Raw genomic sequence first — 13,084 nt, 5'->3', positions numbered from 1 at the left:
TCTTGATTCCAGCTTCTTGCTAAGCCCCAGTCCACCAGGAACTCTGCCTGCTTCTCAAATAAAATGTCTACAGCCAAAAAGTGTTCAAGTAGGTGTTTAAAAAAAAAAAAAAAAAACAAACTAGATTTAAAAGGCAGATTTACACATGGGGAGAGACAGAGATCTTCCATCCAGAGGTTCACTCCCCAAATGACCTTGGGCTGGGCCAGGCTGAAGCCAGGATCCCGGAGCCAGAAACTCCATCTGGGTGGCAAGAACTCAGATTCTTAGGCCATCGTCTGCTGGTTTTCAGGCACATTAGCAGAAAGCTGGATCAGAAGTGAAGTAGCCAGGACTTCAACCAGCACTCTAATACAACAACATCACAAGTAGCAGTCTAATCTGCTGTGCCACTATGCTGCCACCCCAAATGTTTTAATACATTTATTTTGATGCAAAATATTGAAATTGTATAGATGAGGAGTCTTTAAAATCTTTGTGGGAAATGTGTATCATGAAAACTGGAAAATTTTTTGCACCAAAGCAAACATCTTTTAACTAATTTTCCATGAACTTTTGAAGGTGCCCCCTTTATTTTTCTCAATTTAAAGTTTTGGTTGCAGAAAAACAAAAGTAAAACCTTTCTGAGAGACCAAACTACCTGGGCCACCCTCCCCCACCTTCTATTACAAATGATGAGACATGTTTCTCCTTTAAGTACTGAATCTCTCTATACCCATCAGCATAGGAGAACACTTAAAAGGCTTCTTAGCTTTGATATGTAGAACATCTGTGACAATGGAGGGGGCAGGGTATCCCCACATCTCTGTAGGCCACACTCTTCCCAGGAGCAGCCACGTTGGCTTCTGCTGCAGAGTTCTCAGCTCCTACACACCCCAGGTGCTTGTCCAGACTTCAGAAGACAAGATCTCACACCCGCCTTCTCTGTGGGGACGCTCGCTACCCCACGGCAAGGTCCCCTGCCCATCCAGCCATGTGCAGGTCCCACCAACTACCTGACTGGGGGAAGCAGATCGGCAAGGTTGGTAGTGGAGATAAGGGAACCATACCCTGATGGCCCTGTGCCCAGAATTCCCTGCCACATGCCGCCTTTAGAATGTCCCAGTCACTGGACTGTCAGTAAACAGCATGCCCTCAGCTTAACCCAAAAGCTTGTGGGCTAACACGTGAAAGCCTTCTAGAAGAAAAATGCCCATAGAATTCAACTGCCGGCCCCGCGGTTGTTAGTTTCCATGGAGAAAGATCACAGATCATCCCTGGAATGGACCCTGGGTAATGATAGTGCTTCCTGCATGAATTAATTGTCCCTAACAGTCAGAACATGAACTCAAGGACATCTTATTGCCCACAGCCAATAAAACAGTGTTTCATTGACAGGAATAGGCAAAATAGCCCTGAGCTCAGACATGCTCTCTCTCAATTAGCTTTGGCCTTTATTTTCCATAGTTAACATTTCATATCATGAAAAGAGTTTTAAATAAAATGGTATTTCAATAAAAGATCTCTCTTCACCTTAACCCATGGAGCCATAAAGCTGGGTTATAATGGGCAAGTCTTGAAGGAAACAAAATTAATTCCTCTGGGCCAAATGAAATGGGGCTTTATTTATTGCCATTACCTTGCTTGAACTTAATTCCTTGTGAGTAATCTTGCATGCACAGGAAAAAAGCCAAGGCTTTCCACCAGCTGGGAGTCTGCTTTTAGGGTCACAGGATATGAATTTAATGCAGCGATTCAGTTTTTTGAGCAAGCACTGAGACAGACACTTAGCAAAGACGGGCTACTGGATTGAGTTTATCTGGACAAAAAGGAGGATTAATACCAGGGCAATGAATTTGTTGTCTCACTGTGAGGACCAAACTGGTTTAGAATCAGACCTAATGCAGTGCCATTCAGGTTCAACACAACAAACAGCCCCACTTCTTGTGGGGAGGTGCCTGCTGATTGAAGATTAGCCTGCAGCAAAAAGGAAAAATAAAAAGTGTGGAGGAACTGGTCAAACGAGATCAAGCATTATACTATTTATTTTGCTGAACAGAGTAGCTGGGGCTGGTGAAACAAGTACTCACAATATGAACACGTGATCTGTTTTCACAATACCTGAACCATCCTCAGTGTTGCAGGGAAGATGAACCACCCACCGTCAAACACGTGTGTCTAGTGTCTCTGATGGTGACTTGAATGGGAACAAAAAGACTGAAATGCAAATGATGCCGCTAAGCAGAAACGTGTTCCACTGCGTTACCTAGCAGTAAGGCTGACTTCATTCAGAAATAAACTTACCCGACTTCCGTTTCTGTAATCAACTAGCAGGCTTTTCAAAATAAAAGTATAAATTTATCTTTTAAAATACAGGGGCTGGGGCCGGTGCTGTGGTATAGCGGGTAAAGCCGCCACCTGCAGTGCTGGCATCCCATGCGGATGCCGGTTAAAGACCCGGCTGTTCCACTTCCAATCCAGTTCTCTGCTATGGCCTGGGAAAGCAGTGGAAGATGGCCCAAGTCCTTGGGCCCCTGTACCTGTGTGGGAGACCCGGAAGAGGCTCCTGGCTCCTGGCTTTGGATCGACGCAGCTCCGGCCGTTGCGGCCAATTGGGGAGTGAACCAATGGATGGAAGACCTCTCTCTCCCTCTCCCTCTCTCCCTCTCCCTCCTTCTCTGCGTAACTCTGACTTTCAAATAAATAAATAATTCTTTAAAAAAAAAATACAGAGGCTGGTGTTGTGACACAGCAGGTAAAGCCACCACTTGCAGTGCCAGCACCCCATATGGGAGCCAGTTTGAGTCCCAGCTGCTCCATTTCCTATCCACCTGTCTGCTATGGCCTGGGAAAGCAGGAGAAGATGGCACAAGAGGCCCCTGCACCCACGTGGGAGACCCGGAAAAACCTCCTGACTCCTGCCTTTGGGTCTGCGCAGCTCTGGCCATTGTGGCCATCTGGGGAGTGAACCAGCAGATGGAAGACCTCTCTCTCTCTCTCTCTGCCTTCCAAATAAATAAATAAATCTTTTTACAACCTGTGGCTCTTTTCTTGAGGTTTCATGGAATTCTGCATGTGTCATGGTCCTCAATGAAATAGCACAGAATTCTACCGGTTACCTGACACCTTTGCTCAGAGACCTGGGACTAATGAACCAAGTGAGGAGAAGCTGCAAGCTCCCTGGCTCGTCTCTGGCCCTTTGGAGCACAGTATTTCCTCTGCTCTGCTCAGGTTTAATTCCATGCTGGCGCTCAGCTTTTACCCTTGTCTGCCAGTAAACTCTCAGGAAGCCAGCTGAAACACATGGTGAGTTAACCAGAGGTAGCTTGAGCAAACCCCGGGAGTCATCAAGCGCTGATGGAATCCAGCTTACTCACATTGCTCCACTTTTTAATGAACCTCACAAGAAGCCTCAGGTTTACCCAGGGTAAACACAGCTATATGCACATGAAGTATTCTATCTACAGCAATGGTTCTGGGCCCTTGCCTGTGTCTTACCTTCACCCAAGGAAGTTTTCAAAACTTACTATGCCTGGGCCTCACCCAAGCCAATTAAGAACATATGGGTACCGCTTTGAGTCCCAGCTGCTCCACTTCTGATCGAGCTCCCTGCTAATGGCCTGGGGAAAGCAGCAGCAGATGGCTGGAAGACCTGGGCAGAGTTCCTAGCTCCTAGCTTCAGCCTGGCCCAGCCTTTTCCATTGCAGCCATCTGAGGAGTGAACCAGCGGATGGAAGACCTCTGTTTCGATCTCTCCCTCTCTCTAACTGTGACTTTCAAATAAATGAATAAATCTTAACAACAACAAAAAAATCCAAGGGTGAGAATCATGGCAACCATATTTGTTAAATACTCACAAATGATTTGAATATGCAACTCAGGTTGAAAAACCACAGATTTAATCAAAGACCTCACCTATTATAAGTTGCATCCCAAAAACTGCAAAAACACATTCTGTTGTTCTCAATTCCTTAGACTGACAATCTCTTAATTTCTGTCCTTACATTTTCTATCTTTTCGTGAAAAACTTAGGTAACTTAACAACGTTACTGTTAACACATTTGAAATGTTTACAAGACAATTGAATATTTTTGTAATTTGTCAGCTCAAGCTGCATAATGCAATCCCATAGATCAGGTGATTAAGCAATGGAAATTCATTTCTCACGGTTCTGGAGGCTGGAAATCCAAGGGCAGGACGCTAGCATGGCCGGGTTCTAGTGAGGATCCTCTTCCTGGCCCCGGCTCCCTCACCGAGTCCTTTGATGGTGGAGAAAGGCAAAGAACTGACAGCTGCCTGGTAGCTCTTCTCACGAGGGGGCCACCCTGATGACTTCATTTAAGCCTAATTATCTCCCAAAGGCCCCATCTCAGAACATGGATGACGAGGAGAGAACAAAAAGATCTATAACAATTTTACTCCAAGAATTTTGACTAATTCACATAAATAAGTAAATATTGGCTAAGAATTATTGACTGCTTACTATGACACTGCTCTAAGTGGCTCATCTACATGGTCGTCTTTAATTCTCACAGCAACAGAAAGATCTCTGTTATCATCCCCATGTTACAGGGAACAGGCACAATGGCTGAGGAGCTTAGGAAGCTAAGCACAGAGTTAGATAGGGCCATTGGCAGTCCTGGGCAGTACTCTTAGAATCACCAGCATCATTCAGGGCTCCCTAAAGATTTCCAAGTAAGTACACAGTACAGCAGCTGCCATGGGAGGAGTCAGCAGAGGTGTAGCCTTTAGGAATGGACTTCATTCTAGCTAATGGAACACTACCAATGGTAACAGGAAACAGAGGTTCATTTGTCTCTAATAAAAAGTCTGGAAACACACAGCTTCAGTGCTTTGGCTCAACAATGCTAGAAGGCACTCTGGCTCTTTCTATCTCATAGGTAGGGTTGCCAAATATAGCCAGTAAAAATGCAGGAAATCCAGTTGTATTTGAATCTCAGGTAAATAATAAATAAACTTGACGTATGCCCCAAGGAGTATTTGTACCATATCTGTGGTAATCAAGAGTTGGGCTCCAAGGGCTGGCTTTGTGGCACAGCAGTTAAGCTGCTGCTTGCTACCCCAGCGTCCCGTGTCAGAGAACCTGTTTGAATCCTGGCTACTCTGCTTCTGATTCAGCTCCCTGCTAATGCCTGGGAAAGAGGCTGCTGATGGCCCAAGCACTTGGGACCCTGCCACCCAGGTGGGAGACCCAGGTGGAGTTCCTGGCTCCTGGCTTTGGCCTGGCCCAGCCCTAGCTGTTGTGGTCATGTAGGGAGGGAACCAGCAAGTGGAAGATCTGTCTTTCCTTCTCTCTCTATTGCTCTGTGAAATAACCAAATCTTTTATTAAAAATAAAAAGAAATCTGTCTCCATTACAGATATTTGACCACTGTCAACTTTCAGCCCCCACACTCCCTCTCCTGCTTTTCCAGTAAAAAAGCCTGAGTGTCCCTTTCTTTGGTGCTGGCTCTAAGATCAACCACACAAGCCCCAACCCCTTCGCAAAACTGCATGGTGGTCTCCCCTCCCTGCTCTCTCAAGCTCTCAGACCTGCTAGGAGCCTGCCCTGCTCTTGCCAGAAAATGTCATTATTTGAGTAGTAAACCTTTTGATGTGTTAGCGGCACCAATGGTCTCAACACCTGGAGCATGTGTGGTACAGGGGGTCCACCCATCCCGGAGAATGACCACAGGTGGAGAGCGATCACTACAGCTATGCAATCTCAAGTTCAGGTTGACCAGTAACTCCTGTGTGATTTGGCAGCTCTCTCCACAGGCCTTCATCTTCACACCTGTTGTCTGAGCCCCAGGTGGATGCTGTGCCTCCAAGTCTCAAAGCCACGTGCCAAGCGGGAAGAGGCAGAAAGTTTTCCTTTTAATCAGGCTTGGATTTTTTATCTGGAACGGAAAGCCCTCCCTGAGCACATTTGTCTACATCTTATTAAGTGGAACGTTCCCCTGTGGGTATCACTCCTGCAAAACGGCCCAGAGAACTGAGCATGGCAGCATTCACAGGAGGAGGAATGAAGCGTTGCAGCTGGCTTTTGGAAGATAAGCCCAGCATCCACCGGGAAGCTGTCTGTTGCCAAATGGAATGCATGAGACATTGCTAAATACTGCCAGTCACCTGTCAGCCAGTTTCTCCTTGAATCTGGTTTAGCCAGAGTGGTGGAGGAACACATGTGGTTCTGGGAAGACACGATCCCAAGTACCAGCACCTTCGTTATTACTTGGAGCTTGCAGCTGGTGAGAATACCGAATGGGAGGCCCCATCAAATACTTTCTGACTACAGTCTGCATGTTAGCAAGGTCCTCAGGGGACTCCATGTACATTTCAGCTTGAGAAGATCTGGCGTACAATAACCCTGCTTCTCACAGTGGGCTGCCATTGGAATAGCCCTAGCAGTATTTACAAATACCAGTGCCCGCCCTAGAGATCTTTAATCTACCAAGGTGTGGCCCAAGCCTCAGGATTTTTAAGAGCTCCCCACATGATTCTAATAAGTAGTGGAGCTTGAGACCCATTTGCCCGGAACAGCAGCTCTCAACACTGGTGGCCCATAGGAATCACTTGGGATGCTTGGAACCTCTTGGAGCAGTTAAAGGAGAGGTGGGTGGTGGTGAGATGGGATGTAGACAACAGTGTCTTTGAAAAGCTCTTGGATCATTCTAAAAGTGAAAACCTTGCCAGGAAGCGGAAGTGAAAAGTGTTCATCCTGTCGCCGAGTGGTGTGTGGGCAGAAGAGCTGTGTTAGTGGGTTGAAGGTGCAGCCTGGGGGTGGGGACTGGCAAAGAGGGCAGGGAACTTTCAGTATGGACAGGATCCAGACGTTCCCACATGTGCTCACAGTAACCAAAAGACAGCAGTACACCTGCTCAGGAAGCAACTGAGTTGAGAGCCAAAGCACTCTCATAGCACCCCCCATTCAAGGGAAAAGTGACTTGCAGCCTCCAGGGAGCCCAGAGTGAGGGGCAAATACAGAAGCTAAACAGGCCTACAAGGCCAGCATGAGCTACAGCAAGGTCAAGTCAACCGAGGAGAGCTTCTGTGCCCTGGCCAGGTCGGAAAAGACCAGCCCACACCAGTCACCAGCTCAGGGTGCAAACACCAGCAGGGTGTGCAGCAACCGGGATAAGAGATGTTGTTGGGAGACCAGAGGTGCCAGGGGACACGGCTCCAATACAAACAGCACTCGCCCTTCACTAAAGCAAAGTCACCTTGCCAGGTCGGGTCACAGGTGGTCGGTCACATTGCGGTCAGAGGGGCGGAGCTAATTGCTGGCAGTCAGCATCCATTCCAGCTGCTCTGTGCCTGTGCCAATTCAGTTGCTGAGGATTCTGAACATCACCTCTGGATAAAGTCACTCCTCCTCGTCTACATCCAGATGCTACTGTGGGCAGAAACAGAGCGAAGGAGGGGGGACATCTGCAAAATCATCCACTTTACCCAAGGAGAGTTTTCATTATTGCTCTAAAGTTATAGGGTTAAACTAAGTCAGATCTCCCTCGCCCCAGCTAGTAGGGGCACATGAGAACAACAGAACAGTTACAGGTAAAATAAAGTAGTTACAGGTTGCTTCACATCTAGGAGTGGCGTGCAGACAATTCCATACCTGCTGTAGACATAAGGGTAATCTGCTTCCTCTATTATATATTTGTTAATCTATAAAACATGGGTTCCCATTTCTTCGTACATGTATTCAGGTGTAACTTTCCTATTAATTCAACATGATTAACAGAAGTTCTTTTCCTCTATTTAAACAGGGAAAAGGAGCTATATTAGCTTGTGTGTAAACCAAATTGTTTTGGGGGGGAAAGGCAGTAGCAAAGATGCCACTTGAGAGCTTTGCATCCCTGGGTTCAAGTCCTGCCTCTGCTTCCAATCCAGCTCCCTGCTAATGCACACCCTGGGAGACAGCAGGTGATGGGTCAAGCACCTAGGTTCTTGCCATGCACATGGAAGACCCAGATGAAGTTCTTGGCTCCTGGATCCTGGCTTCTGCCTGGCCCAGCCCTGGCTGTTGTGCACATTTGGGAAGTGAATAAGCAGAGGGAAGGTTTTTGTTTGTCTCAGTTTGTGTGCATTTAAAATACATAAAAAGTAAGACTTTTTAAAAATTGTTCTGGAAAAAGCAAGATCTATACCAAAAAATAAGGACTAATGACCACCTGAGGTAGTTAAGTGGAACCAGATGGAAAACCAGCCCATAGCAATAGGGAAAAGCAATAGACTAGCTCAGAATCCCAAGAGGAAAGCTGCTTATGAACCTGAATAACCCACCTCCGAGAGATGAAGCTCCTGGGAGCTCCCACCACCTTTATTTCACAGGATCATTTCAGGAATATTTGCTTAACTCAGTTCTCTGTCAGGCCCCTGTGCTAGAACATGGGAATACAACAGTAACCAAAAGACAGCAGTACACCTGCCCTCATGAGTGTTACCACTGCAGGAGACAGGGTGAAGGCCAGACCACGGAACAAATAAATAAGTAAAAAATAGGATTGAATGTTATGAGCTATGTACAAGAAATGGTAGGCTACAGTTTTGCTTCTTTTTTAAAGATTTATTTATTTATAAGTCAGAGTTACACAGAAAGAGAAGGAGGGGCAGAGAGAGAGAGGTCGAGAGAGGTCTTCCATCCTCTGGTTCACTCCCCAATTAGCCACAACAGATGGAACTGCACCAATCCAAAGCCAGGAGCCTGGAGCTTCTTCTGGGTCTCCCATGCAGGTGCAGGGGCCTAAGGACTTGGGCCATCTTGTACTGCTTCCCCAGGCCACAGCAGAGAGCTAGATCAGAAATGGAGCAGCCAGGACTTGAACCGGCGCCCATATGGGATGCTGGCATTGCAGGCAGTGGCTTTACCTGCTACGCCACAGCGTCAGCCCCTGGGCCACAGTTTTAAACAGAGTGGTCAGAGAACACCTCAAAGAGAGGTTGACATTTGAGCACAACCTGGAGATGGGGAAGCAAGCCATGTAGCTTCCCGGAAGTGCTATCAGCAAAGGAAATAGCAGCTGAACCAGCCTGGGATGAGCAAAGAGCAGCAAGGAGAGCAGGTGCAGGCTGAGGGAGAGGGAGAGCAGCAGAAGATGGGGCCAGTGAGCCAAGGTTCAGGGATGAGAGGAAACAGCTCACCACTACAATCCAAGCAAGCTCTTCAGCTGCAAGTTCAGCTTCCCAGACCGCTCACTGCAGCAGAAGCCACCAGAAAAACGCCCTTCCCCACACACTGCATAGAGTTTTCAGGCTTTTAAACATTTATTTATTTATTTGAAAGTCAGAGTTACACAGAGGAGAGGCAGAGAGAGAGAGAGAGAGAGAGAGAGAGATCTTCCATCCGATGGTTCACTCCCCAACTGGCCACAGCAGCTGGAGCTGCACTGATCCGAAGCCAGGAGCTTCTTCCAGGTATTCCACGTGGGTACAGGGGCCCAAGGACTTGGGCCATCTTCCACTGCTTTCCCAGGCCATAGCATACAGCTGCATCGGAAGAGGAGCAGCCAGGTCTCGAACCTGCACCCATATGGGATGTCGGCGCTTCAGGCCAGGGCGTTAACCCATTGTGCCACAGCGCCAGCCCCTTCAGCTCTTTCTTAAGACACTCAGATTCTGTTAAGGCTCTCAAATTCTCAGCGAGTTAACCCCAGATCACTTCAAAACATTAACGTGACAGAGAAAAGTAAACCTGACCCATTGATACTTAATTTGGACAATATTCCCCAATTGACCAGCCACGTTTGAGCTAATTTGCCTGAAGAAACATGGGTCCTAATGGAGTGGCTCCAAGTTGTTACTAGAGAAGATGGGCGGGTACCTGGGAAGTGGCCAGGAAGCAGGACAGGACAGGAGAGGAGAGCACTGGGCCTTGGTTGTTACCATTCCAGCGTCCAGTGTTGCTCCTCCCTGAGCTTCCCAACAGCTCCGTGACCCTTTTCAAGGACAATACACTTCCAGGTAAACAGATTCCACCCTGGGCTCATGACCAAGGCCAAGCCAATCAAAGCGTCCATGCCCCTGGCTACAGAGATTTGTTCCAGGAGGATCTGACCCAGTCACAGAACACCAGGGCTCTGGGGGAAACGCTGGGACAAAGATGTTCTCTCCCTTTGAATGGCAAAGCACGTGACTCCAGCATCCACTTCTCGTCTGGGAGGGATGTGTCTTCGTCTGTTTCGTGCCTGAGACCAGGCGGTTTATAAAGAACAGACACTCACCTCTTACGGTTCCGGAGACCGGGAAGTCCACACCTGCTAGAGGGCCCTCTTGCTAGATCACTGTATGGCAGAAGACTGAAGGGCAAGAACGTACGGGATGCATGCACGTGAGAGGAAGAGAGGGAGGCGGCGAGGGAGGGGGAGAGAAGGAGAAGGGAAGGAGGCTGGAACCATCCTTTAACCAGGAACCCACCATGAAGGTAACCCACTCCTGTGACAATGACATTGATCCATTCATGAAGGCAGAGCCCTCGTGACCTCATCACCTCTTACAGGTGCTGCTTCTCGACAGTGTTGTTTGGAGAGTAAGTTCAAAACACATAAACTTTGGGAGACACAATTCAAGTCATCTCAGGATGGAAGAGGAGGCAGACGAAAACTATGGAAACCGGGACTACGACAGCACGGCGGATGGCTGCACCCCGAACTCCATAGACATGGGCTCTAATAACATCCTTCTCCATCTCAGCACTATTGACAATGGGCTGGATAATTCTTTGTTGTGAGGGTGCGCTGTACATTGCAGGATGTTTACAAGCATCTTTGATCTCTACCCACTAGATGCCAGGAGCACCCCTTCCTACGGGTGACAGAGACACCAACCTGCACCGAGCCTCCGCTCTGTTTGGCTTCTTGTTTTGAAAGTGACATGGAGCCACCCTGGCCTCCAGAGACACAGGATTCCCCCATCTTCTCTCTCTCTGGCTGGCCAAGTATGGGGGCTCTGGAGAAGCTGAAATGCCCATCTGGAGATGGACTGCAGGCCAATCGGAGGAAGCAGTTGCTGTCCAGCCTGCCTTCCCCTCTCTCTTCCCAATCCTGGGGACAGTTGAGGCTCTACTTATCACAGCTTGGATCCCACCATAGCAGAAATAGGATAGGTGGCAAAGGGGATATGCAAACCAGAACCAAGGACCAGTCCTGACAATGAGGAGTCTTCGAAACCATTCATGTGAAATGTATATCATGAAAAAAACTATGCCTGGATTTCAGATACATTTTGCACCAAAACGTCCTTTAATTTTATTTTCCCACAAGTTTTTTGAAGTACCCTTGTCCAAGGCAAGGGGTAAACATAGCTTGGAGGGGGAGAAGGGCTGGGCTGGATGTGTACATTGGGGAACAGTCTGTAGAACTATCCCAAACAAAATCATCACGGGGCGGACTTTACCCCAACGGCAGGAAGCTGACCGGCTGTGTGCAGCCCAGCAGATACCCCTTCCAATTCAGAAATCCTGTTCTATAAGGGAGTCTTTCATCTTTTTTATACTAAAGACCCATTGAGAAGTCTCATGAAGCTTTTCTATTCCTTCTTTGGAAAACGTCTTTAAATGTATAAAATAGAAATACACAATAAAAAGCCAATTATATTTATATAGTTATCAAAATGTTTAAACACAAACATGTACCTTCGCAATGTCTTTTTTATCGTGTCCAATGACACGATAGTTCTAGCAGCAGTCCTAAAACCCGCTGTGACTTTAAGGTGGTGATGAATGTGAATTCAATCTCAAGAAAGCTGAAACATTCCCCGCATGATGTGAAAATAATGGTTTTTCCTATTTTGACAAAGTTACGGAAACTGCTCATGGCAAGTACAAGAGTTTACTTGTTTCCCTATATTTAGAGTGGTAGGAAGTACTCAACTTTAGTTGAGTGTAATTTCTTTTCCCATCCAAGTTCATGGCCCTCCATAAACCCACGTCAAGAATCATTTGTAAGGAAACCAGTGGCTCTCCGCCAGGAATGACTTTGCCTCCCAGGGGAAGTTGGCAGTGTTCTAGAGACACATCCGGCTGTCACTCCTGGGGAGGGGTGCTGTTGGCTTCCAGTGGGCAAGGCCAAAGAGGCTGCTGACCTTCCCAGAACACAGTCCTCCACGGCAAAGACTTACCCAGCCCCGAATGGGCACTGCGCGAGGCTGAGAAACCTTGAGCTCGAGGGAGAAGGCTTGCGCCTAGAGAAGCTGAGGTCAGGATGGAGCAAGTTCTCCAAAGGAATTTGGGAAGTCTTTACCTTGCCCAAAACATACACCCCATCCTCAGGTAGCATGAGAAAGCACACAATCCCCACCTTCGCCTAAGAGTCGTCTGCAAGATCCCAACGCAGCCACACAAATCAAGGCAGACACAGGAAAGAGCACAGGCACAAGGCAGGCAAAGGAGCAGGATGCGTTATTAAAGGAAAAGCAACAAACTGACAAAAGGACACCTTGTTCAATTTGGCTTTCTACAGACTGATCAGAGAAGAATGAAGGCTCTCCTTTCCCCTCCTCAACCTGAGAGAGAGAGGAAGGGTTGTGGTTCTCAACCAAATTTCCCAGGATGGAAGTAAATTGTGTTTGAGATTTAGACCCAGCAAAGATGGTTCATCTGGATGGCCCAAAACCAGAGTGGGTGGAGGCAGGGCTCAGAGATGGGCTCCCGAAATGAGCAGATCCGGGAGCAAGGGCCGCTGACACGATGGATCATGACAAAGACAAAACTGAAGCCAAGCTCCCCCGATTCCTCTTCTTGGCCAGGCCCCTCCTGGAGCCTTCCCTGGCCTGGCTGTAGTCAGAATCTTGCTAAGTCAGTCTGGCAAGGATCTACTGGCCCTGGCTATCTGATCCAATTCCTCATCCCTCACTCTTAATAACACAGTCCTTGGCCTGCCTCTAGTTAGCATCCTGCTAAGCCAGTTTGGTAAGAGTCTGCATACCCTTGTTATCTCCTCCTAGTACTTTTATATCACTGACTGCTCATCACTCCCCAACCCCAGCTATGTTTGCTCTATTCAGAGTTCATCTCAGTCCTTTTTATTGTTGTTACTTACTTTTTATTCAAAAGGTGGGGGGGGGGCAGAGACAGAGGCACAGAGAGAGAAAGAGATCTCCCATTGTCTGA

Source organism: Lepus europaeus, chromosome 16 (assembly GCF_033115175.1).
Source record: "Lepus europaeus isolate LE1 chromosome 16, mLepTim1.pri, whole genome shotgun sequence".
In the NCBI taxonomy this organism is placed as follows: domain Eukaryota; kingdom Metazoa; phylum Chordata; class Mammalia; order Lagomorpha; family Leporidae; genus Lepus; species Lepus europaeus.
The sequence above is the reverse complement of the archived record's forward strand: the minus strand, read 5'-3'. Positions refer to the sequence as shown.